The sequence below is a fragment of the Epinephelus lanceolatus genome, chromosome 2, assembly GCF_041903045.1.
Source record: "Epinephelus lanceolatus isolate andai-2023 chromosome 2, ASM4190304v1, whole genome shotgun sequence".
Taxonomy (NCBI): Eukaryota; Metazoa; Chordata; class Actinopteri; order Perciformes; family Serranidae; genus Epinephelus; species Epinephelus lanceolatus.
Genome location: NC_135735.1, coordinates 46,925,035 through 46,950,313, shown reverse-complemented (window position 1 = coordinate 46,950,313; position 25,279 = coordinate 46,925,035). Strand labels below are relative to the sequence as shown.

General features: G+C 39.3%; 1 protein-coding gene across 1 annotated transcript in view; it reads right to left on the bottom strand.

Moving 5' to 3' along the window:
- Positions 1 to 10,790, bottom strand: part of LOC117258238 (para-nitrobenzyl esterase) — a 39,236-nt gene extending 28,446 nt beyond the window's left edge. The window contains exon 1 of the mRNA XM_033628923.2: positions 10,658 to 10,790. The gene's annotated coding sequence lies outside the window, so the exon portion shown is untranslated. The remainder of the gene's footprint in view (positions 1 to 10,657) is intronic.
- Positions 10,791 to 25,279: the final 14,489 nt, after the last annotated feature.

Here is a 25,279-nt window from a genome sequence, read left to right as displayed (position 1 = left end):
CCACACTACTGGAGCTGCTCCTCTTTTTGGAACCACCGCAGCACCTGTGATAATTTTGCTTTCAGCCAAGCTTGTTGCTGTGTATAACAGGATGACGTCAATATGTGAACAAGTCAAAATATTGCAAGCATCACAATATGAATTTTTCATACCATATAAAAAATTATTGTGATGTGGCAGACCCCTCATGGAGCCTGTCCCGAGCTTTAGTGAGTATCCCAGACAGGATTCCATTAAAACAATCCATATGGGAGGCCATGACTGCATGGATGAGGGTCTCTGCCACACAGTCTGTGAATTATGGCCGGAGTCTAGAGATGCTTCTCAAGTGATTAAAAGCATATTTGGTGATGGATTAGATGTGTGACTGGAATGAGAAGGTCGAGTCCAGTATGACACCAGGGTTGCACACTTCTGGGGAAAGGCAGATGATGCAGCTGTCCACATCAAGGAGAGGATCACCAACCTTCTGGAGCAGCAGCTTAGAAGCCGCAGCCATCAGCTCAGTTGTATTGCTGTTTAGTTTGAGCAGGATGATATTGCTGGGATTCAAAGGACCACAGAGATCAGTTTTAAAATCTAAACGGGACATTTGAAGGCTTTTTCCTCTGCATGCTCTTTGTCTTCAAACAAAGAGAGCTATGTGACACCCAACTCCACAGGAGGTCTCACCTCACACCTCAGTGAAACACAAGTCTCACAACTTAATTGGGCAGGACTTTTACAGTGACATGTGACTCTGTGATGTCACAGGCATCTGTAGAAGGTCTGCTCCCTTCAGACAGTTCTGCTCTCTTACTCAGGAACTGCGGAGCAGCCCACACCTTTTTCCTGCTGGGCCTGGAACAGTCCAGATGCTCAGACCCTTGCTCCTTGCCCTGAACCATCAAAGGTGGGGCAATTGATCACAGACTCTCTAACCTGAACCAGAAAGTTAGAGGTGCAAGCACAAGGTTTGCAACTAGCTTTCCAGCAACAAGGAACTAAGTGAGTTAGCACCCAGCGTCTAACTCTGCAAGGACCCCGAGCGACTGGCTTCCTCGGATCAGAACCGTTGGAACAAGGACACAGCAAAGACTGCAGCTGGAACCACAGCTCTTCCCAGCCTTCTTCTGCTGGCTAACAAAGCAGCACACCACCAAGTGACTCTTTCTCCCATCCACTCAAGGATCGGTAACGTAACAACTGGGCATAGCTTTATCACAGCTTTACAGGCTAAGCAAGACTGTTTAACTTGTTGTATGTGATTTAATGCTGTCATTGAGTTATTGTTGTGATAGTTTGCAGTTAGGTCATTGATTAGTTGGCTTCGCCAAAGCTAAGTGTTTAGTTTGTTAATACTGTTCACAAACAGATTCTTGCACACAACTAAATAATCTCTGCACTAATCAGGACTGTTTGCAACATACGTCACATTGACATAGACTCATCAACAAATAGGCTTTCAACAGAGCTACACCCAAACAGGCATCTCAAAGTTCACGCTTCTTTTCCTTTGTCTTTGTCCTGACCACATGGTCAGACAAACACCTCCCCCGACCTGAAGCCAGCTTTGATTCTGCCATTTTGTAGTTCTCTGTTGTCAGCCATTTTGTTTTGTAGGCCAAACGGCTCTTTGATCACCACACCCGCCTTTGTCTTTCCCTTTTCTCTCTTGCACGCACACACACACACACACACACACACAAAGCTTGTATATAGTTAGTTAGAATTTGTGTGTTTTGGTTTGCTTTGCTAGTTGAGAATAAATATAATTCGTTGGAATCATACCTGCTGTCTGTTTAATGTTGCACAAGAGTGAATGAATAGTCAACCTCTGCTGTGTCAAGAACTCCGAAATCCTTCAGACGTTACTGTTAATTTTGGTTGTTGTCATTAATTTAATTATTAATCAAAACTCTAAATTAATAGTTTAGCGTATTTTACGAGATTGATATCTTTAACTGTCATTTTTCCCTTTACGGTAATGGTGCCCCACAAGGTGATTTAATGTTAATTAAGTCACATTATTTAACATAATTATTAATTATTATTAATAATTATTAATTATTTCCGATAGCCAATTGACCCCAACATAATTGGTACCTCCGTGTGATGCCCTAATATGTTGATCACAACATATTTGGTGCCACCGTGTGAGACCTAAAATTATGTTCCCAACATATTTGGTGCCTCCATGTGAAGCCCGAATTTAAATCCCTACATATTTGGTGCCCCTTGGTGAGGCCTAATATGTTGATCCCAACAATATCTATGGTTTTATGTTTTGCAGGCAGTTGACAAGGGACTGTGGAGGGAGATGGGTGGATGGTTTTGTGCTGAGGTACAGCTGGGTGCTGTTGGTTTCACAGTGGCCCAAGGTTCCCACATATTGTCACGGACAAAGTTCTTCTGAAGACTTCTTCATAACATATTAAGGACTCATAATAAAATTTACAATGTATAATATGAACATTACAGTAGGGCATAGCATGTATGGAAAGTTTGGGATTCACAACCCTACATCTTACTATATAATGATGAATGGCAGTTACATCCTTGGCACGTGCGGGGTTACTGCCTTGGCACATGTCTTATGTCGATCACTACCACTTTATTTTAATATTTTGAACCACATGCAAAAGTGAGCGTCTCCGAGTTGTCAAGTGTTGCTCCTCCTCATTTCAAGTCGCTGTCATTAACTTTTAACCTGCAAAGGCGGCAGTGCCGCAACATTGTAGGAATTTCTGAAAGCCCTTGTGAACATTTCAATAGTTACACATTAAAACAATATTTATTTGCAATTACTCTATTGAATGACCCCGAAGCATGAGCAAACGGGCTGTGTCTTCAGATCAAAGAGATGCACCCTGTCACTGTCAGCGCAGGGCTGACAGGGCCCCTCCGCTGAGAAGACAGAGAGGAGAGGAGAGGAGAGGAGAGGAGAGGAGATGGATTGTAGGTCTGTTTGTAAACGGGGCTTCTCTAACAGTCATGTATTTCCCAAAAAAACATCTCTTAATGCACGGTAGAGTGCCGTTTTTTTTTTTTTTCCCCCAAAGTCGCCTTGATATCCAGCAAAAGCCTGGCAACCCTCCAATCGCCAATATACGATTTGATCGCTGATCGTCCCAGGCCTAGTAACAATCCATCGCAAATGTATTAGAGCTATGTTACGTCAACATCTACAGAAAATTTTTTGCCATCACTTTGCATCATGCGGAAGTTTATTCATGGAAGATTTCTTTAAAAATTAATTCCATTAACCACAACAAAATGTAACAACTTTTCAACAACATTCAAGGGTTTTACTCATACCATGACTTTACCAGGCCTGGAAAACAAGATTGTGAAATTCCACGACTTTTCCAGGTTTTCCTTGACCGTAGGAACCCTTATGGTCCCCAGTGTAACCAGTGTATTTAAAAGCTGTCAGACCTGAACAGTATAAAAGGAAAGAGGTGTGTGTGTGTGTGTGTGTGTGTGTGTGTGTGTTTCCTTCATAACCTACTTCAGGCAATGCGCCACCAATTTTTTCTTTCAGACAGAGTTTAGAGTCAACTGCTGGTGCTTATTAGTCATTAGTGTTGAAGTCTTTGACTGCAGGGTCAAGAGAGAACAGTGAATACAGTCTTGATTGTCCGAACATATTAGTCATTCAATTTAATTTGTTATTCCCAAAGTTCCATAAATATATGTATATTACAATACATACATAAATGTAAATTTGAAAAGCAAGGAGAATGTGACATGAAAATTAAATGTTGTGTTGTTTAGGTTTACAGATGTTTTGCACCTTCCATAAAAATGATCCAATGAATTTTGCCCAGTGAGGTCTACGATAGTTAAATTTAGAGAAAGAAAGGGGGGCACTGGTGTCAGATTGGTACTCGCAGATACAAACAGTGTCAGGAGAGAAAATGATGAATTGCAGCATCCGTCATTGTAATTTAGAGATACTCAATATGATAATATGCAGTGGTTTGTAAAATGATCAACCACCTTACAGTGGCATGCAAAAGTTTTGGCCCCCTGGTCAAAATTTCTTTAACTGTGAGTAGTTAAGTGAGTAGAAGATGAACTGATCTCCAAATGTCATGAAGTTAAAGATTAAACAGGCTTTTCAATGTTTCAAGCAAGAATACTGTGTTATTTCTGTTTTGTACAATTTTAGAGTGAAAAAAAGGAAAGGAAACCATGCAAATAGTCAGACAACTTTTAAATTGGCTCCAGGTTTTACTAGGGCTATGGCTTGTTCACAATCATCATTAGGAAAGGACAGGCTATGCAAATTTCATAGCTTTATAAATACTCTGTCTCCTGAAACCTTGTCCCAACAATCGGCAGCCATGGGCTCCTCTAAACAGCTGCCTAGCACTCTGGAAACTAAAGTAACTGATGTCCACAAAGCAGGAGAAGGCTATAAGAAGAGGGCAAAGTGTTTTCAGGTAGCTGTCTCCTCCGTTCGTAATGTAATTAAGAAATGGCAGTTAACAGGAACTGTGGAGGTCAAGTTGAGGTCTGGAAGACTGAGAAAACTTTTCAAGAGAGCTGTTCATGGGATTGCTCGAAAAGCAAATCAAAACCCCTATTTGACTGCAAAAGACCTGCAGAAAGATTTAGTAGACTTTAGTGGTGATGCACTGTTATACTGTGCAGCAACACCTGTACAAACACGACATTCATGGAAGAGTCATCAGAAGAAAACGTTTCCTTTGTCCTCACCACAAAATTCAACGTCGGAAGTTTGCAAAGGAACATCTAAAGAAGCCTGATGATTTTTGGAGACAAGTCCTGTGGAATGATGAAGTTAAATATACATTTTTCGACACAATGAGCAAAGGTATTTTTCGGAGAAAAAAGGGTGCAGCATTTCATGAAAAGAAAAAACCTGTCTAACTGTTAAACACGGAGGTGGATCAATCATGCTTTGGGGCATGTGTTGCAGCCAGTGGCACAAGGAACATTTCACAAGTAGAGGGAAGAATGCATTGCATTGCATAAACACACCTTGAAATCCACAATGGACTACCTCAAGAGCAGCAAGCTGTAGGTGTTGCCATGGCCCTCACAGTCCCCCGACCTAAACATCATTAAAAATCTATTGATAGACCTCAAAAGAGCAGTGCATGAAGACGGACCAAGAATCTCACAAAACTAGAAGACTTTTGCAGTGAAGATTAGGTGAAATCCCCCAAACAAGAATTGAAAGACTCTTAGCTGGTTCCACAAGTGTTTAGAAGCTGTGATACTTGCCAAAGGGGGTACTCGTATGATCTGACCACGTAAGGTGGCCAAACCTTTGCTTTAGGCCCTTTTCCTTTTTTGTTATTTTGAAGCTGTAAAAGACTGAAATACAAGAGTAATGTTGCTTAAAATGTTGAAGAAATGTGTCATCTTTAACTTGCTTTTGGAAATCAGGTCATCTTATACTTGTTTAGCTGTTCACAGTTAACAGACTAGAGGTGCCCAAACTTTTAAATGCAGCTGTAAATGTTATCAGATATGTTGGGATTACAAATGATACCTAGACATATGTTTGTTTTTCAATTAGTATTTCTATTGAAAACCCATATTCTCTAACAGTATTCATCAGCAGACCTTTAAAAGAAACTCTAAAATTGTAAAATGCTGCTTGGACAAGTATCTAACCCTTATACATTTGTACTTGGCAGAACAACCCTTACCAGCAATGACAGCTTTAACTGTTTTTGGGGTAAGTATCTGTACACACTGCACACTGTTTGGGTGAGTGTTCATTTTTCCTCATTCATACTGGCAGATTTGCTCCAGGTTGTTTAGGGTTATTTGGCTGTTGCTTGTGGATGGAGTTTGGAGTTTGGAATAGAGATTTGGACTTGGTCATTGTAGAACATTCACCTTTTTATTGTTTATCACTCCTGTGTTGCTTTGGCCTTGTGCTCATGGCCATTGTCCTGCTTCTCTTGCTGTATCTCTCTTATCACTCTTCCACCAACTTAGCTCTGGTTCTTGATCCGGTTTCAGTTTCAGACCTGATTCTTCGAACCTTGGTGCAATCTAGTGAACCAGCCCAGTTTTGTGGCGAACTACTGTAATCAGGGATGTGTCATCAACAGAGGGTGTTACACAATGCACAATAGAAGGAAACAGCAATAGCAAAACCACAGATAAAACTAGCCATGTTTCCATCAGCCTGTTTAGATGCGCATCTAGAAGTATCGCCTCGGAAAATTATGATGGAAATGGCAAAATTCAAATTAAAATCCCCTGATTCGCACAAACTAAAATCCACTCTCTTTAGCCGGGTTTTGGTTGATTTGAAAAAATGTTGATTCGCAAAACGGGGGATGGAAATAGTTTTGTTCGAATTAAGTCTGACGTATCGCACCTCTCTCCATGGTGATATCCACACTCCGGGTCGGGAAGGTGGTAATGCATTTACAAGCTGGTTGCCAAGGTTCCGCCAGAAAACGCAGAAGAAGAAGAATGCGAGACTTGTTTTGTTTCCGGTTCTGCGGAAACCCGCGGGAGTTCGTAGTTTTCACCAAAGTCCGTACATGTAATGGAAACACACAAGATTCGTATTTCTTTTAATGCGCATTTCCCAGTGATTCGAATCACTTTTGGATGGAAACATAGCTAGTGATTACCTGCCAATTTTTGTTCTGTTATTACAGATATTTGCATAACACTTTCTATGAAGACTATATCTATAATGCATTATAAAGCTATTCATGGTAAATTATAATGCATTTATAATGCTGTGTGACTGCACTCATAAACACACATAATGCTTCCTAATGCACTATGTCAACAATCATAAAACATTATAGTTGTGACTTCTGAATAATAGGTATCTTATGGATGTTCTTGACTAGTTATAAACCAGAGGTTGACTGATGGGGCTTAGAATGCATTATGTATACCTAAACTCACCAATACACACCTCAACAATCAACTGCAGTAATGACTCATAATATGTTATAATAGTCCATGCAGTATAATAACTTATTATTGTATGTGTTAAGTAAAGTGACAAACATTGATGTATAATGTATGCTTCATTATAAGGTTTCATTGTTGGTGATAAGTAAAGTGTGATGCATTTTCATGTATTTTTAAAAAATCTATGCTGCTTCATAAGTAATTAGTGTCTATCATGCACTAGAGTACTTTGAAAAACTTTTTAAATAAAGTCTGACACCCTCTCACATCTAAAGACAATGTGTCATGAGTCACAGAGTTTTTAGTCACAAAATAAGATTTTACAAAAACCAGGCATCTTGCAGAGTCACTATTTGCAAGATTGTTAGCTTCAAAAAGAAAAAAGGGGACAGAAATTGTTGCAGCCCTCAAAATCCCCAGTGAGTATGCTAAATGAGATAGCTAGCTAGCTAGCTTTCCCCACTTCAAACAAGGTTGCATGTAGGCTAACGTTAGCTACTGGAATGTTTGCAATAGCCTACAAGCTACCCGTACATTTCAGCTGAGGATTTCTTACTTCAATAATATAAATGTTTACATGATGTAATTTTTGAAGCCAGCTACAGTTAGCTCATAGGCTGCTAGCAAATATTCCATTAGCTAACATAAACTTGCAAGTAGCCCCTACAGTGGTTAGCTAGCTAGCTATAGCATATGTACTGCTGGGGATTTCAGGGGCTGCAGCAATTTCTGTCCAGCTCTTTCCTTCTCCAGTCTATCAATTGTCTTGTCATCACAAATGTGAGGACATGTCAAAGAGACACTCCAGTCCACTCCACATTTTAACAAGATGTACAGTCCTGTATGAGGAAAAGCATCCCCACAGACTGATGTTGCCGCCACTATTACTCACTGTGGGGATGGTTTTTGTTGGGGCATGGCCAGTTTACACTAGTGCTGCACGATTAATGAAATCACAGTTGCAATTGCGATGTCAGGCTGTGCACTTACATAACCGCATAAAAGGCTGCGATTTGCGATTTAATGTAAATGAATGTTGAATGTGCCTGTGGACGTGACTACCTTTCCTGTAGTGTTTGGAGTTTGTTGACATTAAGCCCACAAGCTATCCTGGTGTGTGCAGCACGTATGGTCAGGTGACCACCCGGCCTGCAGCAGTGACCAACATAGACGCTGAAGAAGAGCATGAACAAGACCAAAAACAGGCTGAGTTGGTGGCAAAAAATAACCCAACGCCTATATGGTGATGCTTTGGATTCAGGTACGTGATGTTGACCAGAAAGACTTGCTGTGTAAAACTTTAAAAGTTAAAGTCACCATGTCCCACGGCAACACGACCAGTCTATATCAACACTTGAGACAGCACAGAGAAAAGTATGAAGAATGCATGCGAGAGAAAGTTAAGCCGAGTAACGTTAAAGACAAAGAGACAACTGAAAGCCACCAGAGCCTCATAAAACAACAACAAAGCACAATTACGCATACATTCGTAAGTGTCACGCCATACGACAAGACCTCAAAGAGACACAGGGAAAATTACGGACTCCATAACAAACTATGAAAAATTGAGCAATTTTGCTTGGCCCACATGACATGCTGCTGTGTTGTGCTATGGCCTATTCACATGCTGGAATTTGTCATTTACGTGACAACGTCATATTGTCCACCAAAATCGCACATTTTTATCAAGTCGTGCAGCACTAGTTTACACCACACATAGCATTTTGAATATTGGCCAAACCTTGTCCCACATCTGAGCTGGGTCATTCTCGTGCACTCTGGCAAACCCTCTGTGTTTTATGTTTTTTTCTTGAGTAATGGCCTCTTTCTGCAGCTTCACTTCACTCTCAGTGATCTCTGCTGCTCCTTTAAAGGTAGGATCTGGAGGATTTTCAAACAAAACAAAATATAGACATATACAAATGAAATCCTGCTTAATCATCACCTATGGGCTTCTACTCATGTGTGGTGGTGACTCTGTTTGCAGAGCTCCTGCCCTTTAACTGTATTTTGATGTTTTTGTGAGCTCGGACCACTTCTGGGCGGAGATTTCCCCAGCCAATGAGAGAGCGCAGGTGCCGTGCCCAAGCGTGTCCGAGCATGTCCGAGCGTGCACCAGCGCGAGCCTTGCCTGAATCTCTTCTGTGAAGCCTTCTTCCGTACCTCCGGGCTCCGTACACCCGGGAGAGTTGAGCCTGATAGGAGGGGCCAAATTTGAATGTGTGTTTACAAACAGCAACTGGAAAATCCTCCAGACCCTACCTTTAAAGTGACTGTTTGATTTCTGGTGACTTCCCTCATTCCTGCTCAGTTGCAATGTATTGAGGAAAGTTTTTGCCTTGTCTAGGCAATAGTGCTCACTGGGATACCCAAACACTTGGATATTATTTGGTATTTTTTTTTAAAAAAAATTTCTCTAAATTATCTCTAAGTTCCTGAGAATGCTCTTTGGTCTTCATTTTCACAGCTTTCCTTCAGTCTGACCCATAATAATTAATAATTTTAATGTCCCAAAGGTGGGGATCACTTGTCCCCATTATGGCAGTATTTCTCATCTGTGTAAAAAAAAAATAATAAAATAATAATAATAACAATACATTGGATTATATAGCGCTTCTCTGGATACTTAGACGCTGTACAAAAAACAACAACAAAACAAAGAATAAATAAATACACAAATAAACAAATGAATAAATAAACAAAAATGTAATAACAAATGTAAAATTAAATACTGAAATAAAAAATGATAGTATGATTGAATAAATAAATACACAAAATAGGCTACATAAAGAAATGTGTAAATAAATACAGAAAAAATAAACGCATAAATAATTACAGGTATAAATAAATAAATACATAGATAAGTAAATAAATACACATTATTTCACCATAAAGCAGACTTTCTAAGCTGGTGGGTCTCAATGTAAACACTGACAGTTTCATTTGATTATAGTAATATCGACAAATTAATATGGCCATGATTAATTGATATTAAATAGACAGGGTTGGACATCAGTTACTCAATAGTAAATCAATATTTAATTACGAATACCCTACCTAAGTAGTGTAACACTGCTGGGCGGTAACGAGGAACAATCGTTTTAGTTTACTAAAAAACATCTCAGTATATCATTTGTAATTCAGAAACATCTGATAAACTTTTAAGCTTATTGTAGGCTATTGATAATATCACGTGATATTGTAGGTACTGTTAAAAAGGAGGGCTATAACTTTGGTTCTGGCGACACGCACGCACGCGCGCCCACACTCGTGCATAAACACATAAATAAAAAAGGAAACGTGTGGAACAATAAGCAGACATGAGAAGAGCACAGTCACAGGACAGTAACGTTTAAGTGCTTCAGTTTTAAGCAGAGAAAATTAATTCAGTTGTTGCACACAGCAAGTTAATCTAACGTTATGTTATCTTACAGTAAATATTAAAAAGATATGAAATAAACTTCGGTCGTGTGACGGCCCGCGGCGTCACACGACCCAGCAACTGTCTGTCGTAGGCTATTGACTTGAATACTGAACCAAACTAAATGGCCCAGATAGTTGAAGAGAATAACCAAAGTCTCCCTGTCAGTGTTGTCAAACTAGGCTATGTTCTTGTTTTCTGCACAAACCCAGTTTTCCTGCTGTTTCCTCTGTTCGCCATGAACTTCCTCTCACTCTCGACAGTCTTTATTCAGGCACACTGTCTCTCTTCACACAACTTTACAACAAGTCAAAAGTTTCATTTACTTACCATGTCCTGTAAACACACAATACATGCAGGAATCAACTCCTCATAACTAAAGTTGACGCATTTATGTCTCCACTGAGCGGAGCGCGCATGTCCATATCCTCTGTCCTTCTTTCTGTTTTTTTAACAATTAAAGGGCCAGTACACCGCGCAGTGAGGCCGTTAGGCTACATTCTCCCTCAGTGCTGGAGGAAGTACTCATAGCAAGTTTTTTTTGTTGTTTTTTGTTTTTGTACTCATAGCAAGTAGCAATATCAGAGTGTAAAAATCAAAATCGATAACACTCATGATGACTTAATGCATGAATCAATACTGGCTGTTGTGAATTCCCATTGCTAATCCTTAATGAATGATTAAGTCACTATGACTTCATGTGATTAGTTCACACTTAATCATCAATAATTGAGGGATGTTCATTCACAGTTTGCCTACTTCTTATATGAATTACTATGTTTTATTAATAAAAAAAAGAAACATTAGTAAAAAGGGGAAGGTATGGAAGCCCATTTCCGCCACTTGATGGAAAAAAAATAAGATCTAATAAGTCAAAATTATGAGATACTAAGTCAAAATTATTACTTACTAAGTCAAAATTATGAAATACTAAGTCAAAATAATGAGATACTAAGTCAAAATAATGACTTACTAAGTCAAAAATAATGAGATACTAAGTCAAAATTATGACTTACTAAGTCAAAATTATGAAATACTAAGTCAAAATTATGACTTACTAAGTCAAAATTATGAGATACTAAGTCAAAATAATGAGATACTCAGTCAAAATTATGACTTACTAAGTCAAAACTAATGAGATACTAAGTCAAAATTGTGACTTACTAAGTCAAAATAATGAGGTACTAAGTCAAAATAATGAGATACTAAGTCAAAATTATGACTTACTAAGTCAAAATAATGAGATACTAAGTCAAAATGACTTACTAAGTCAAAATAATGAGATACTAAGTCAAAATAATGACTTGCTAAGTCAAAATAATGAGATACCAAGTCCAATAATGAGGTGAATGAGTACAGTTACAGCCTTTGACAATCCATACTCTTTATCGCTCAGTCACGATGGATAACATCATTGAGGGATACTAACTCAAAACAATGTTTACGTTTATTTTATTTAAGAAGGGACAGTGCACATTAATTAACATGATCACTTAAGTCACATAAATGTGCCAGATTTAGCCATACAGGCAAATTTTCAACTGCAGTCCCTGGCAGGTTGATGGTATATACATATATATATGAACAGGCATTAAAATAACGTTCAGAAGTACAAAAGCACATAAGCACGGAAAAAAGTGAATTGATGGCATGTCCATAGAAAGGCACATAGAAAGCTTGTAAGCTCAGAGCAAGTAGGCTAATTAACCACAGACAAATACACATAACAAAGCACATAGCAGAAACAGCAAGATTTAAAGCCTATTAATAAAGTAACCTAACCATATAACAAAAACATTAAAAACTTACTATACAAAAGTAGAACGTAAAACATAACACAGACCAAAACACACAGCCAAAAAGAGACACACAAATGCACAAAGCAAATCACATAAACAAAAGCCACAGCACATGAGCACGATTAGCAAGACAGTGAGAGAACGTACTATACAGAGCACCTAAATCCTAAAATATATTATGGAAAATGAGGACATAGCCACTAATTCAGATCATAATAGCAGGTTTGATTGTCCAGTAACCACTGTTTTATTGATTTGGAGAATGAGTTAAGAGATGTGATGTTCCTGAGTTCTATGGGTACTGTGTTCCAGGTGTGTGCTGCTTGATAGGAAAAGGCTGACTACCCAAAGGCACTGTTCCTGTATGGTATTTTACAGTCCCCCTGGAGGTAGATCTGGTAGATGAGTTTTGAATTTGTTTAATGAATTCATTGAGTGGAGGGGGTACCAGGCCATGAAGACTCTTATATACAAGTAAAATGTCGGCAAATTTGATCATATTTTCCCAACTGTAACGCTAGTAATGAGGTAATAACTCATGTACATCAGATATGCCACACACTACACTTTGATGTGACGTATGTTTGACTACTTAAGTAGTCTACAAATTACAAAATGTAGTAAAACAGTGTTGATTTTAAGTGTTCTGTTTGGCTAAGACATAAAGTTAATTATACAATAGTTAGTTCCGACCGAGTAATTTGATTGGACGAGAAGCATTCCATGAGCGCTGATACAGAGTATAACATCACTGGGACTTGTAACAGTAAAATCACTCCGCTCATAGGTGTTATAAATATGAATACAACCGTTAATTAACCAACTGTCACGCTCGCTACATTGATGCAAAGTGACACTAGCGTTAAACCAAGAAGATGGATATTTTCCCCAAAATTACATTTGAATTAAATTATGAGTGGTCGTCAGGAGAGCCAGGAGTCTTCTGTGCAGACCTCCAGGCAGCGGCGTCGTTTCAGCAAAAGCTAAGGTATGGCAATATGACATGACGTCACAGAGCTACTGATGATGGAGTTTCAAAAATATGAACTTATATAAAACTTCACTTTGGTCTTTGACCTGTCAGAAGTACATACTATGCTATTGAAAACTGTTTCAAAGGACATGAAGCTGTTTCTCACATTCATAATACCTCACGTCTGCATGTAATGCGCGACTTGGTGAGAACAGTGAAAACATCGGACCTATTTCGGAGCATATTTCAGCACCACGGACAGCGAGCGGACGTTTAATTATCATTAGTCATGTGTTTAACTTCACAGAAAATAAAGAAAATAAATTAACTACAAGCTCATTTCTAGAAGATAACCAAGGGGCCCGGTGTATGAAACACAGTAAAACAAAGGCCAATTTGGTACAAGACTGTATAGGCGAATTTATTGGAGTGTCTCCAGAGACCGAAAATACAAGCTCAACATGCCAACATGAAGAAAAAAATCCCACATACAATCAGACAGGCTTCAAGACATCATTTAGACAGGCTGTCTACAGCAGCAGAGCAAAATGCTTTTACAATACATAGATATCGTATTTTTCCAAATAGCAGCCCGGGCGTTTATTTCACAAAATCGATTTTGACCCCAGGCGTTTAAAAGAACCAGGGGCTATTTGCTCAAGGCTTTTTTTTTTTTTTTTTGCACCGACCTGCACCAGGCCGTTATTTGGTTACAGTTCCTGTCCAGTATGTTTTTTAGTGCAAAAATACTGTATAATGTAGGGGTGAGTTCGTGTACAAAAATCTCTTAACATTTAGAGTGGGTCATTTTTTTTATGTACACGGGTTTCACCGCTGGGTGGTGCTATTGCATTATACCAGTAAAGCCCCAGTTACCCGAATACCAACCGAACGGGCCATTTAACCAACAGTTAGAGGCCGCCACACCGAAATATCGCCATCCCGACAGTCCGCCATCCCGAATTCTGGTCCCTGAGTCCCGACAGTAAACTATGGCGAGCCTGTAGAAGCTGTATTCCCCATGCATTTCAGTGATTTTCACCGGGGACGCACGTGAGTAATTCAGGCTGACATTACCTGTTTTTCAGCGAACTCTTCTGGTAATTTTGTTAAAAGGCATGGCATATAGGTCCGCAGTAACTTATTATTATTATTATCATTATTATTATTATTATTGGGTCTTATAAGAGTGAGCTACAATGAGTACCGGGCCATCAAATCACAGCATCCGCGGTGAGAAGACATGGAATTGTGTACGCTTTTACGCACGCGGGTGTAGGCGATCATGGATATTTGATGTGGGAAAGATGTAACCAGATGTATTACCTGTTTTAGATAGTATGTGGCTGTCTGTCCGTCCGTCTGTAGCACGAGTCATGTGCACCACTTCACCACCGACCCGTGCGTAGGGACAGCCATGAGGCAGTGAATGAGGAAATAATCGCCATGGTGTTTAATCGGAGCTGCGTTTAATACGCAAAATGGTGTCAAACCCCGGCGGCTATTAGGTGCCCGGCGGCTATTAGGTGCCCGGCGGCTATTTGCCACTGGGCGACTATTTGGAAATATACGGTAACTCACATAACTCATAACTCGCGGAGGAGCGAAGTGGCGAACAATTTGATTCAATAACACTCGTATTCACTGATGAGCATGTTATTGACCTATTTAAGTGCAACTTAAACTAACTGTTGTATAATTAACTTTATGTCTTAGCCAAACAGAACACTTAAAATCAACACTATTTTACTACATTTTGTAATTTGTAGACTACTTAAGTAGCCAAACATACCCCATACGTCACATCAAAGTGTAGTGTGTGGCATATCTGATGTATACATGAGTTATGACCTCATTGTTTTGAGTTAGTATCCCTCAATGATGTTATCCATCGTGACTGAGAGATGAAGAGTATGTCGAAGGCTGTAACTGTACTCATTCACCTCATTACTGGACTTGATATCTCATTATTTTTGACTTAGTATCTCATTATTTTGACTTAGTATCTCATTATTTTGACGTAGCAAGTCATTATTTTGACTAAGTATCTCATTATTTTGACTTAGTATCTCATTATTTGGGCAGCACGGTGGTGTGGTGGTTAGCACTGTCGCCTCACAGCAAGAGGGTTGCCGGTTTGTGCGGAGTTTGCATGTTCTCCCCGTGTCAGCGTGGGTTCTCTCCGGGCACTCCGGCTTCCTCCCACAGTCCAAAGACATGCAGATTGGGGACTAGGTTAACTGATAACTCTAAATTGTCCGTAGGTGTGAATGTGAGCGTGAATGGTTGTCTGTCTCTATGTGTCAGCCCTGCGATAGTCTGGCGACCTGTCTAGGGTGTACCCCGCCTCTCACCCGATGTCAGCTGGGATAGGCTCCAGCCCCCCCGCGACCCTCAAGAGGATGAAGCGGTTAGACGATGAATGAATGAATGAATCTCATTATTTTGACTTAGTAAGTCATTATTTTTGACTTAATATCTCATTATTTTGACTTAGTAAGTCATAATTTTGACTTAGTATCTCGTTATTTTGACTTAGTAAGTCATAATTTTGACTTAGTATCTCATTATTTTGACTTAGTAAGTCATAATTTTGACTTAGTATCTCATTATTTTTGACTTAGTATCTCATTATTTTGACTTAGTAAGTCATAATTTTGACTTAGTAAGTCATTATTTTGACTTAGTAAGTCATAATTTTGACTTAGTATCTCATTATTTTTGACTTAGTATCTCATTATTTTGACTTAGTAAGTCATAATTTTGACTTAGTATCTCATAATTTTGACTTAGTATCTCATTATTTTGAGTTAATAGATCTTATTTTTTTCCATCAAGTGGCGGAAATGATCCTTCCATAGGGGAAGGTTCTTTAATAAAAGATCCAAAAACTAACAGTTGACACTTGAAATTGATGGTCTTTGTAAGCATCAGATTGTACATTATATTTTATGTTAAAAACAAAACAAAACAAAAAAACAGCTGCAGAGCATCCACACCAAAATATATGTGTAACACAACACTGGTCGGTCAAATCAAGAACCTGCAGGCCCACTGCAAAGTACCACAGTAGGTGTGTTACAGTGTGGATGGTGCGCGTTAGAGCATACATTGACTTTGGATTTTAGAGACACCAGTAAAAACTCCCCATTACAATAACCTGAACAGGACAGACAACAAAAGCATTTGCAAAAATTTGAGTTTATATTTTTATTTTTATTTTTTTAATTAAATTTTTATTTTTAAATTACTTATCTATTTATGATACTAATGTCTTGAGAGCTCAGAGGGAGGTGGACTCATCCTGAGGTCAGCTGATGTGTTCCAAATGTTTTTACTTAACCTGGATTCTGTGTGTAACAGTAAAACTGTCTGACTGTAGAAAGCTCTGAGGGCCACTTACCATTAGATCCTCACTGATCCTGGTGTTGATTTGAATGGGTCTAATTAATGAAGTTACTGGTGCTGCACCATGTGCATAAAAGACACACAGTGCCTCTGTCAATGTGGAGATGCACAAATTGATCCTGCTGCTATGTGATAACTAATATTTAATAAACTGAAAAGAAAGGAAAAATAAAGTAAACACAAACAGTTGCAGTGAACTAACACATATCACTCAGTGGTGGTACTGGTAAAACATACAGAATCTACCCACTCACATTTTGAAGTGTATCAGAGCAAAGTGAAAGAGACAAAGCTCAACATACATGTTGGCAACACAGTTTGTAATACAGTACATGAGGTTGCAGTTAGCCCAAGTCATTGCATCAGATAGCTGCAAACCCCCATAAGTAGGCCTGTTCATAAGATTGAAGGCAAACTTCTGGATAATATGACTGAGGCAGCTTCAATATGTTCATAATAGTGAAAATCACTGCTGGGCCCAGTATGTGTATGGGATTTCCAGACTTTTGTTTCTGGCTTTGAGTGAAAAGCATGTATCCACTTGTGGTGGGTCTCCTCAGTAAAATGCTCCTCTGGCCAAGAGACATGAGTGATGGCCTGAGCAAGTGAACATCACCACAGTGACAAACTTGTCCAACTCAGCTATGCTGCTGAAACAGCTGAGAAGCCCTGACTGTATAGTCTTTCCAATAAAACGAATACCTTTATGAGTCACTGAGAGGCGAACGGGGAGATCTTTTGTGGACACGTGTTCTGGGCAAAAACAATAAACCAATGTCCAATACTGAGTTGTCTTTGAGTGCGGTGACCCATTTATTTGCTCTCTTTTTATGCTCACCTTAGCACAGGTAAAACACAGGTAAATCCACAGGTAAGTTTTCCCTCATTAAATTAACTTTAAAGATGGGCAAGTTTCATTCATCAGTTTGTTTGTTGAGACGCTGTCACCCTGATACTGACACGGTCAAAAACTATATGCTTCCCCCTTCCACACCTGCTGCTCATCACCTGCGGCTTACCTATATGCCTTTTCTGAGCTAATGCTCCACCCAGTGTTCAAACAGAAAACTACATACAACAATGCAAATGGTCACCTGTGATATAAACATAAAAAATAAACAAAAAGTACATTATAGCTCCAACACTGATGATATAAGAAAATACATATTAAGTAAGATTATAAACATGGCCTATTGGCCCAGATCGGATAGTCAAAGCTGTGAGCTGTAACTGATCCAAAACTGTGTTTGTTAAATATGTCTGTTCACTGCTGGTGAGGAGGTGTATAATTCACCGTGCACAGTTATCAGCAAAAGTAGCTCCTGCATCATTTTCCTTGGTTGCTATGGTCACACAGCAAGCTACATTGAAAATAATAGAGGTGGCAGCAGCAACCTCTCACTGTCTGGAAGTATTTTTGAGGCTTTTACAAAGCTCAGATTGGCTTGGTCATTTTTCCCATTGAGAAAAAAGCCGTCATTGAGCTCCTCACCAGACCATATGAATCACTGAATAAAAATCTGAGATGTGGACGGCGAGCCAGGCTAGGAAAGTGGATGCACCAATAAGGTAAATTCCAAACAGTGAAATAGAGATGGATCATTTCCTCTTACATCTGTCCCCAAAACTAGCACATCAAAAACCTATTTGCAACATTTTAGATTTGGTCTGCTTCAGTCTCCACCCCCTCTGCCTCCTCCAGAGGGAGGACAAAGATGGAGATGAGAAAATGTGCCCACTCAACCCCTCTGGGAGCAAGAGAACGGCACAGAGTGAGATGAAGTGATAGAAGACTTAACAGGAAAAACAGGGAAGAGACTGCAAAACAGAAATTGGAGGGGATAGAGGAAAAGAAGAAAGTGCACCGCCCTGCTGTTTGTCCAGGAAGACTTTTATCAGCACACTGCAGGTTATTATCATCTTGACTTAATCATAACCTGCAGTCACTGGAACAAAAACATCAGTTAATATTCTGACGCCTGCTGTTATTAATAAATTAATCTGCTGCTTTCAGCATCACACACTGATCATTGTGACATAGCTCAAAGTGTTTTTTGCAGCTGAAATTTCTTTTGTAGGAAAACAATTCATTGCACATGAGTCATTGGCAAGCTGACTGACTGTGGGAAAATACAAAAAAGAACTGAGTTTTTGTTAAAATATGCAACCACAGTACAGTTTTGACACCTACAGTTTTTCCAAAAGCAAATTTCTGGAGTCAGTACAGGTGTTCTTCAATTTAAACTTAGGATGTTCCTGAGGTTGACATTTGGAGATACAAGCTTATCTAACTGCACCCAAAATTATGATCACTACTCTTTTCACAGGCCCCTTTTCCACTGCACAAAAAAAAAGCTTACATCCACTAACATCTGGCTTTTTAATGTAATGGGAAAGGTTACGATCAGCATTGACACCCAGGTCAAATGACTCTGCTGTAGTCACAGGTATTTATCTGCTCCAGCTCTAATCAGCATTGATGGAAGCACAACACCCTGGTGAAGATGCTATTTTTTAGCTCCTTCACCAGTGAGTTGTTATGACAAGCCACCACAAAATACCATCTGTCTCCATCCAAGCAGCACTCAAACATTGATCCAGATTAGTCTGCACCAACTTTGAAAGAGAGACTGAATAAGTAAGAGATGAAAACAGAAGTAACCATCGTAACATTTTCACAGGCCTCTATTCTGCTTTCTGCTATTTACTAACCTGTTTTTTGACCTGTCCATGACATGGAACATAACAAACCGAAAAAAACCTACACATTCACAGAAAGGCATACTTGCCTCATAACATAGATGTTTGGTCAAGTACTTTCCACGTTGACATATGACAGTTTGCATACTCTCACCCAAATATAGTCACATCTGGCTCCAAAAAACAAGATGGCAATGGCTGTGCTGCCAAACTCGAGGCCTCAAAACAGGAGTCCACAGACCAATGGGTGGGATCACGGTAGCTACGTCCATTATTTTTACAGTCTATCCCAGTGTCTTGGAGCGGGCAATTGACCTATGGCTAAGCCACGCCCCCCTCCACTCACTCGGATCAGATGTCATTGAGAAGTAACTAAAAGGGCCTAAACTACGCATTGGAGGGATATATTCATCATTTTATTGTTGAGAAGGTCGATGAAAAGCTTAAATTACAAGCCAAAATTTACAGGTCACAGTGTAAGCTTGTGAACCGCATCTCGCTGCCGTCGCCATCAAAGACAGCAAGATAAAGTGCCACTGAAGTTAAGGTTTTTGGCTCAGAATATGAGAAAAGGATAACGGCCTTTTTACCATCTTTACCAAGAGTGTCTCTCCATTAGTTTGGTGCTACAGTATTTACATTGAATCATTCAGCATAATGTTTGCCAACATTTGTTAGCTCTGTGATTACAGATAAGTTAGTAGTTAGTTCATTGTTCACAATGTAGCATTATCAGGGAAATAATTTGGCACACCCTCTGATGTGTCAATAGCGATTTTATTGCGTCCTTTCTTCTGGGAAAGGACATTTTTTGTCATCCCCAGGACGACTGGACAGGCTGCTATGACCCATCTTGTCATGCAACAGTAAGATCACAGACCCAGTCACTGTATTCTTCTTGTACCTGCTCATTTAAATTTGTTGCCATTCGTTTCAAGCTCTGCTTCTTAGCCTGCACAAAATTGATGTGACACAACAGAAAAATATCAGCTACTGACATCGTGAATGTAATCTTATTTGCCGATGGCAAGCAACAAGGCCAATATTAATATTCAGCTGACAAATCTGTACATCCCTAGTTGGTTATATACATGTAAAGGTATTTTCAGCTTTTACAGAATCATAGTAATTAATCAATTTCATGTTTATTACAAAGAAAACAAACATAGATAAAAGTAATTTTTCAGATAATAGCCCTAGATCTAAATTTTCTAAAAAAAACTATGCAGAATACCTTCTGTCGTCATTGTACATCTAGGATTCACGTCCTGTCTTTTTAATTAGCTAAAAGCTGCTGATTGATATGCATGCACACATTCTACATGAGTCATTCCAACAGCAGACTCAAACCATTTTCGCTGTATAATAGTGTGAGAAATGCACTAAATAGATACAAGAGTTTATGGAGTCTGGGCACTGATCCACACAACAATACAGCAGAGCAGATATCTGACAGCAGGGAGCCAAACAGGCATCACAATCACAGCCAAGCACACAGAAAACACTCAGATCCAACAGTCAGACTGCTGAGAGAAACCACACCAATGCCCACTGATCTTTTCTCTAAACTGCACAGATCTGTTTCAGTTTTCAATTCTACTGTTTCTCCAAACCAAGGGGGCATTTTTAGGATTCCATTAGAGAATAATAATATGATAGGATAATAGAATAGCTCTTGGAGATTAGTTAAGAATCTGAGTTAATGGAACAGTCTGAAATTTCTGGAAATACTCTCAGTTGCTGCCTTACACAGAGTTAGTCCCGTTTGTGATCTGTGATTTACTCAGAGTTCAGAACACAAACCTTAAGAAAAAGAAAAAAAATTACCAGTTACATACTATCGAGCAGGGAGTTAAATTGTTGTGTTCTCACAGATATCCATTATTTTTATAGACTGCCCTAACATACTACTTACAGCAGAGAAGAAGAGCAGAGCAGAGTGACACAGTGTGGACACGATGGCATAAAATTGGTTTCATCAAAATATAATCATCTGGACAGAATGCATTTAGAAGATCATGTAAATAACTTTGAAGACGCAGCCTGATTCTGATCAGCAGGTAACAAGACATGGTCTAAACCTAGTACATAGCTGGACCAGACCGTGTGTGGTGAATGTGTTAAACTGTGGCCAAACTGTTACAGGTATAGTCAGTGGTATAATGTGAATTCCTGGATATTAAACAGGAACACCACCTAAATTAAGAATTCCAATACGTTATTCCCATGGCCTCACTCAATTGATATCTACTGACATGAGCTACTCTCTCTCAAAGCCAGAAACCAGGGGCCGTATGCACAAAGCCTTCTAGTGCTAAGAGTTGCTCCCAGTGACAAAATTCTTAAAAAAAAAAAATGATTAGAATTGTGATGTTTCCTTAGAATTTCCCCTCAAAGTTAGGACTAGGTCCTTGTAAAGATAAAGGTTATTCACAGAGCATCCTAGACCTTAAAAGGTCCAGAGGTGAAAAACTGTTAGGATCAGAGAGGAGGACTTTAAAGAGGCTTAAGTGTTTCTTAAGCGGGGAGAGAATGGCAGAAACACAAAGAGGTAGGAGAAATATTCTCCCAATGCTGGATGACAGTGAATAAATGAAATGCTAAAGGTTAGGTCATGTAGGGATAATATTTGTGATCAATCTCATCAGGGGTACACACACATTTCCTGCCTAATGCTATAGTGCCAGAAATAAAATGATCACAACACAACATATTTGAAAAACTGGAAAAATGCAACAGCGCAGCGGTGATGACTTGGGTCTATCACACCTTCCATCATTAAAGTGATCACAGTATAAATGAGAACACTTTCACAGTCAGCTGTTCATTTCATTTCCACTGGGTGTCTCCACCTTACAGGCTCACAGAAGGGTGTGTCTGTGACAACCACTAACATCAGATAAAAGAATGCATCACACCTAGCAACAGGGTCAACCGCACCTTCTCACTGAGATAAAAGTTCTGTCCCTTCCTTGCTTGGAGCTGCATAGAGTTGAGTTGCTGAGACCTTTCCTAAATCACTCCTAAGCAAGAAGTTAGGATTTCTCTGGGAGTATTCTCAGAATGTTTGTGAATACAGCCCCAGAGACCTAAGTCTCAAGCTTGTGATGTCACATGATATAAAGTCTGGAGCTGCTCCATAGATCAGGGATACTCAACTTGCTTTGCCTGGAGGCCACTTTTGCAAAATGACTGGAGGCCACGGGTCAAACGCAGCAGCCCGACACAGGTCAGGTGTGCGCAGTGGTGTCTCTAGGATTTGGAGGACATTTGGAGCGTAGACCTGACCTCTGTCAGGGGGTCTGTGGGATCCTCTCCTGGCACTTTTGATAAACAAGCTCTATTTTGATGGGTTTTTATGCACTCTGGCACTGTATTCACATTAACAGTGCAAAAAAACCCCAGTGTGAATCAATTAATTTTCATTGTCAAATAGAAAATGATTGGGGGGGCTACCCAGCACTGGGGACAGATTTGACCTACGGGCATAAGTTGAGTATCGCAGCCATAGACAAAGTCTATGGAGTCTGATTTTGTGGACCCTTGGAATGTTTTTTGTTTTGTTTTTTATACCCAAATCAGCTTTATTCTATTGTAGTGTTCTCAGTTCTTAGAAAACAACAAAACAGCAGCCGCACACTCAAACACTGCATATATCAGTTTCACGCAAGCTTTCGGTCATTGTGACCTTCTTCAGGCATACAAGACAAGTGAATGCAGCTGTACATAAGGGTTCAGGCAGTAACATCACTTGATTGCAAAATGCCAGACACCTGTGTCAAATATGGCAAAGGCTAAGCATCATGGGAATTGTAGTCCCAATAAAAAGGAATTGTAGTCCTAGATAAAGTTATTCTAATAGCCTTGGACACAAGTGTCTACTGAAAACAGGAAACACCAATACATTGAAATTATTTACAATATGTACACATAAAGTAAGAGTACAAAAACACAATAGAGAAAAGCAACAAAATCTATGCAAACATCAGGTAGTGGCCATCATAAAGCATATTAGAGCATAAAATCTATTGTGATATGTTTAAAGTACAAAGCTCATGTCAAATTCCTCACTGAGACCTAGTGGTTGTAAAGTTTCTAAGGTGTGGATCCAATAAAGCTCTCTCTGGCATAGTCGCCTGTCAACATCACCCCCTCTCTGAAGAGTAATTTGCTCTATTCCCTGGAACCTAAGGGAGGAAATGGGATGAGAGTGATTATTAAAATGACAGGCTACAGGGTAATTAACATCATTTCGTCTTATTGAACTTTTGTGTTCACTAATCCTTTGTTTGAGAGGACGAATGGTTTTACCAATGTAGATTTTATCACAGGTGCATTTTAGCATATATACAACATTTTTTGTATTACATGTGAGAACTCCTCTTACTGGAAATGTTTTCCCTGTTCTGGGATGTGTAAAAGCATTAGTTTTCCATGTATTGTGGCACTGAGCACAGTTACCGCAAGGGCCAGGAGGGACTGTCTGGGACTTGGTAGTATACTGGCTCTAACCAATTTGTTTCGTAGGTTAGGTCCTCTTTTATAGACAAAAAGTGGTGGATCTTTAAAATGCTGGGTGAGCGCTGGATCTGTGGTCAGAATATGCCAATATTTGAGGATAGTATACTTAAACATGTGGGCCTGAGGAGTGTAAGTGGTGATACAGGTTACTGAATAAGGTTTTTCTTTTTGGACACTCTTTTTCAATAAGACAGATCTAGGTTTAGATAAAGCAACCTGGAAGGCCTCTTCAACACACTGAACAGAGTAACCCCTTTCTAGAAAGCGTTTCATTGATTTCTGTGTAATCCTCATCAGAATGGCAAAGAAGTCTCAGTCTGTAAAACTGACTTTTAGGCAAGCCATTCTTTAGGGTTTTAGGATGGGCACTGCTAGCTAGAAGGAAAGTGTTACAGTCAGTAGGTTTCCTGTACAGTGTGGTAATGAGGCCTCCATTCTTTAACTCAATGTACATATCAAGAAAAGACACACGTTGCAGGTCATATTCAAGAGAGAATTTTAAATCAGTGTAAACACCATTGAGAAATGATGCAAATTCCAGGAGTTCTTCCATTTTTATTTGAAAAAAGCAAAATATATCATCAAGATATCTGTACCATTTAAGGATTTTTTGACAAAAAGGATTCCTGTCAGGATTAAAGACAAAGTTGTTCACAAAAAAACCCATATACAGGTTGACAAAATCTGGAGCGAAGGTGGAGCCCATAGATGTGCCTTTTAGCTGTAAATAGAAAGGGTAGGGAAAGGAAAAGTAATTAAGCTTAAGGACTAGAGAGGCCAGTTCACAAATGAATTCACTGTGTTCTCAGTTCTGAAACTGAAAATGTAGCCATAGAACATTCCCCTGGCTGCTCTCAGTTTCATCTAGAATATCTTTCACCATTTATTGTCAATGGAGCAGCTCGAGATTTCATACCATATGACATCACAAGTTTGGGTTTTAGCACTCTAGTTTTTTGATTTGGTCATTTTTACCAACATTTTTGGACTGTCTTGACCATCGAAAAAATATGAATGAATTTTGAAAATGGGTGTAGTTCCTCTTTAAATGTTCATCTGCAATTTTGTGTAGCGGTCACAGTAAAATTCATTCTTAAAGTGTACTGAAGTAGCATATCACATGAAATGTTCAAAATAGGACTGCTCTCACTTGACCACACACCCTCTACACCCTACACACTATGCTACTCTTATGACATATGCATCAAATTATGTCAACACCAAATAAATATGGGAGGTGGTGTAACTTTATCACTCACTCTGACCAGTGGGGTAACTCAGTGACAGACTATTGTGTTTATAAGGCTGACCTCCTGGTTGTTAAAAAGAACTACAGAGAGTCAAACTGCAGACAATATGGCAGCAAAACAAACATTGCTGGCAGTTATAGTAAGATCCAATAACACTTCAACAGTTGACAGAGATGATATGAAATCAAAATGAGAGTGTGAATATTTGGTCGTCTTCCTTCCAGTTTCTTTAAAGGTAAAATGTGTAAGATTTAGGGGGATTTGGTGGCATCTAGCAGTGAACTGCAAGCAGATAGAATTC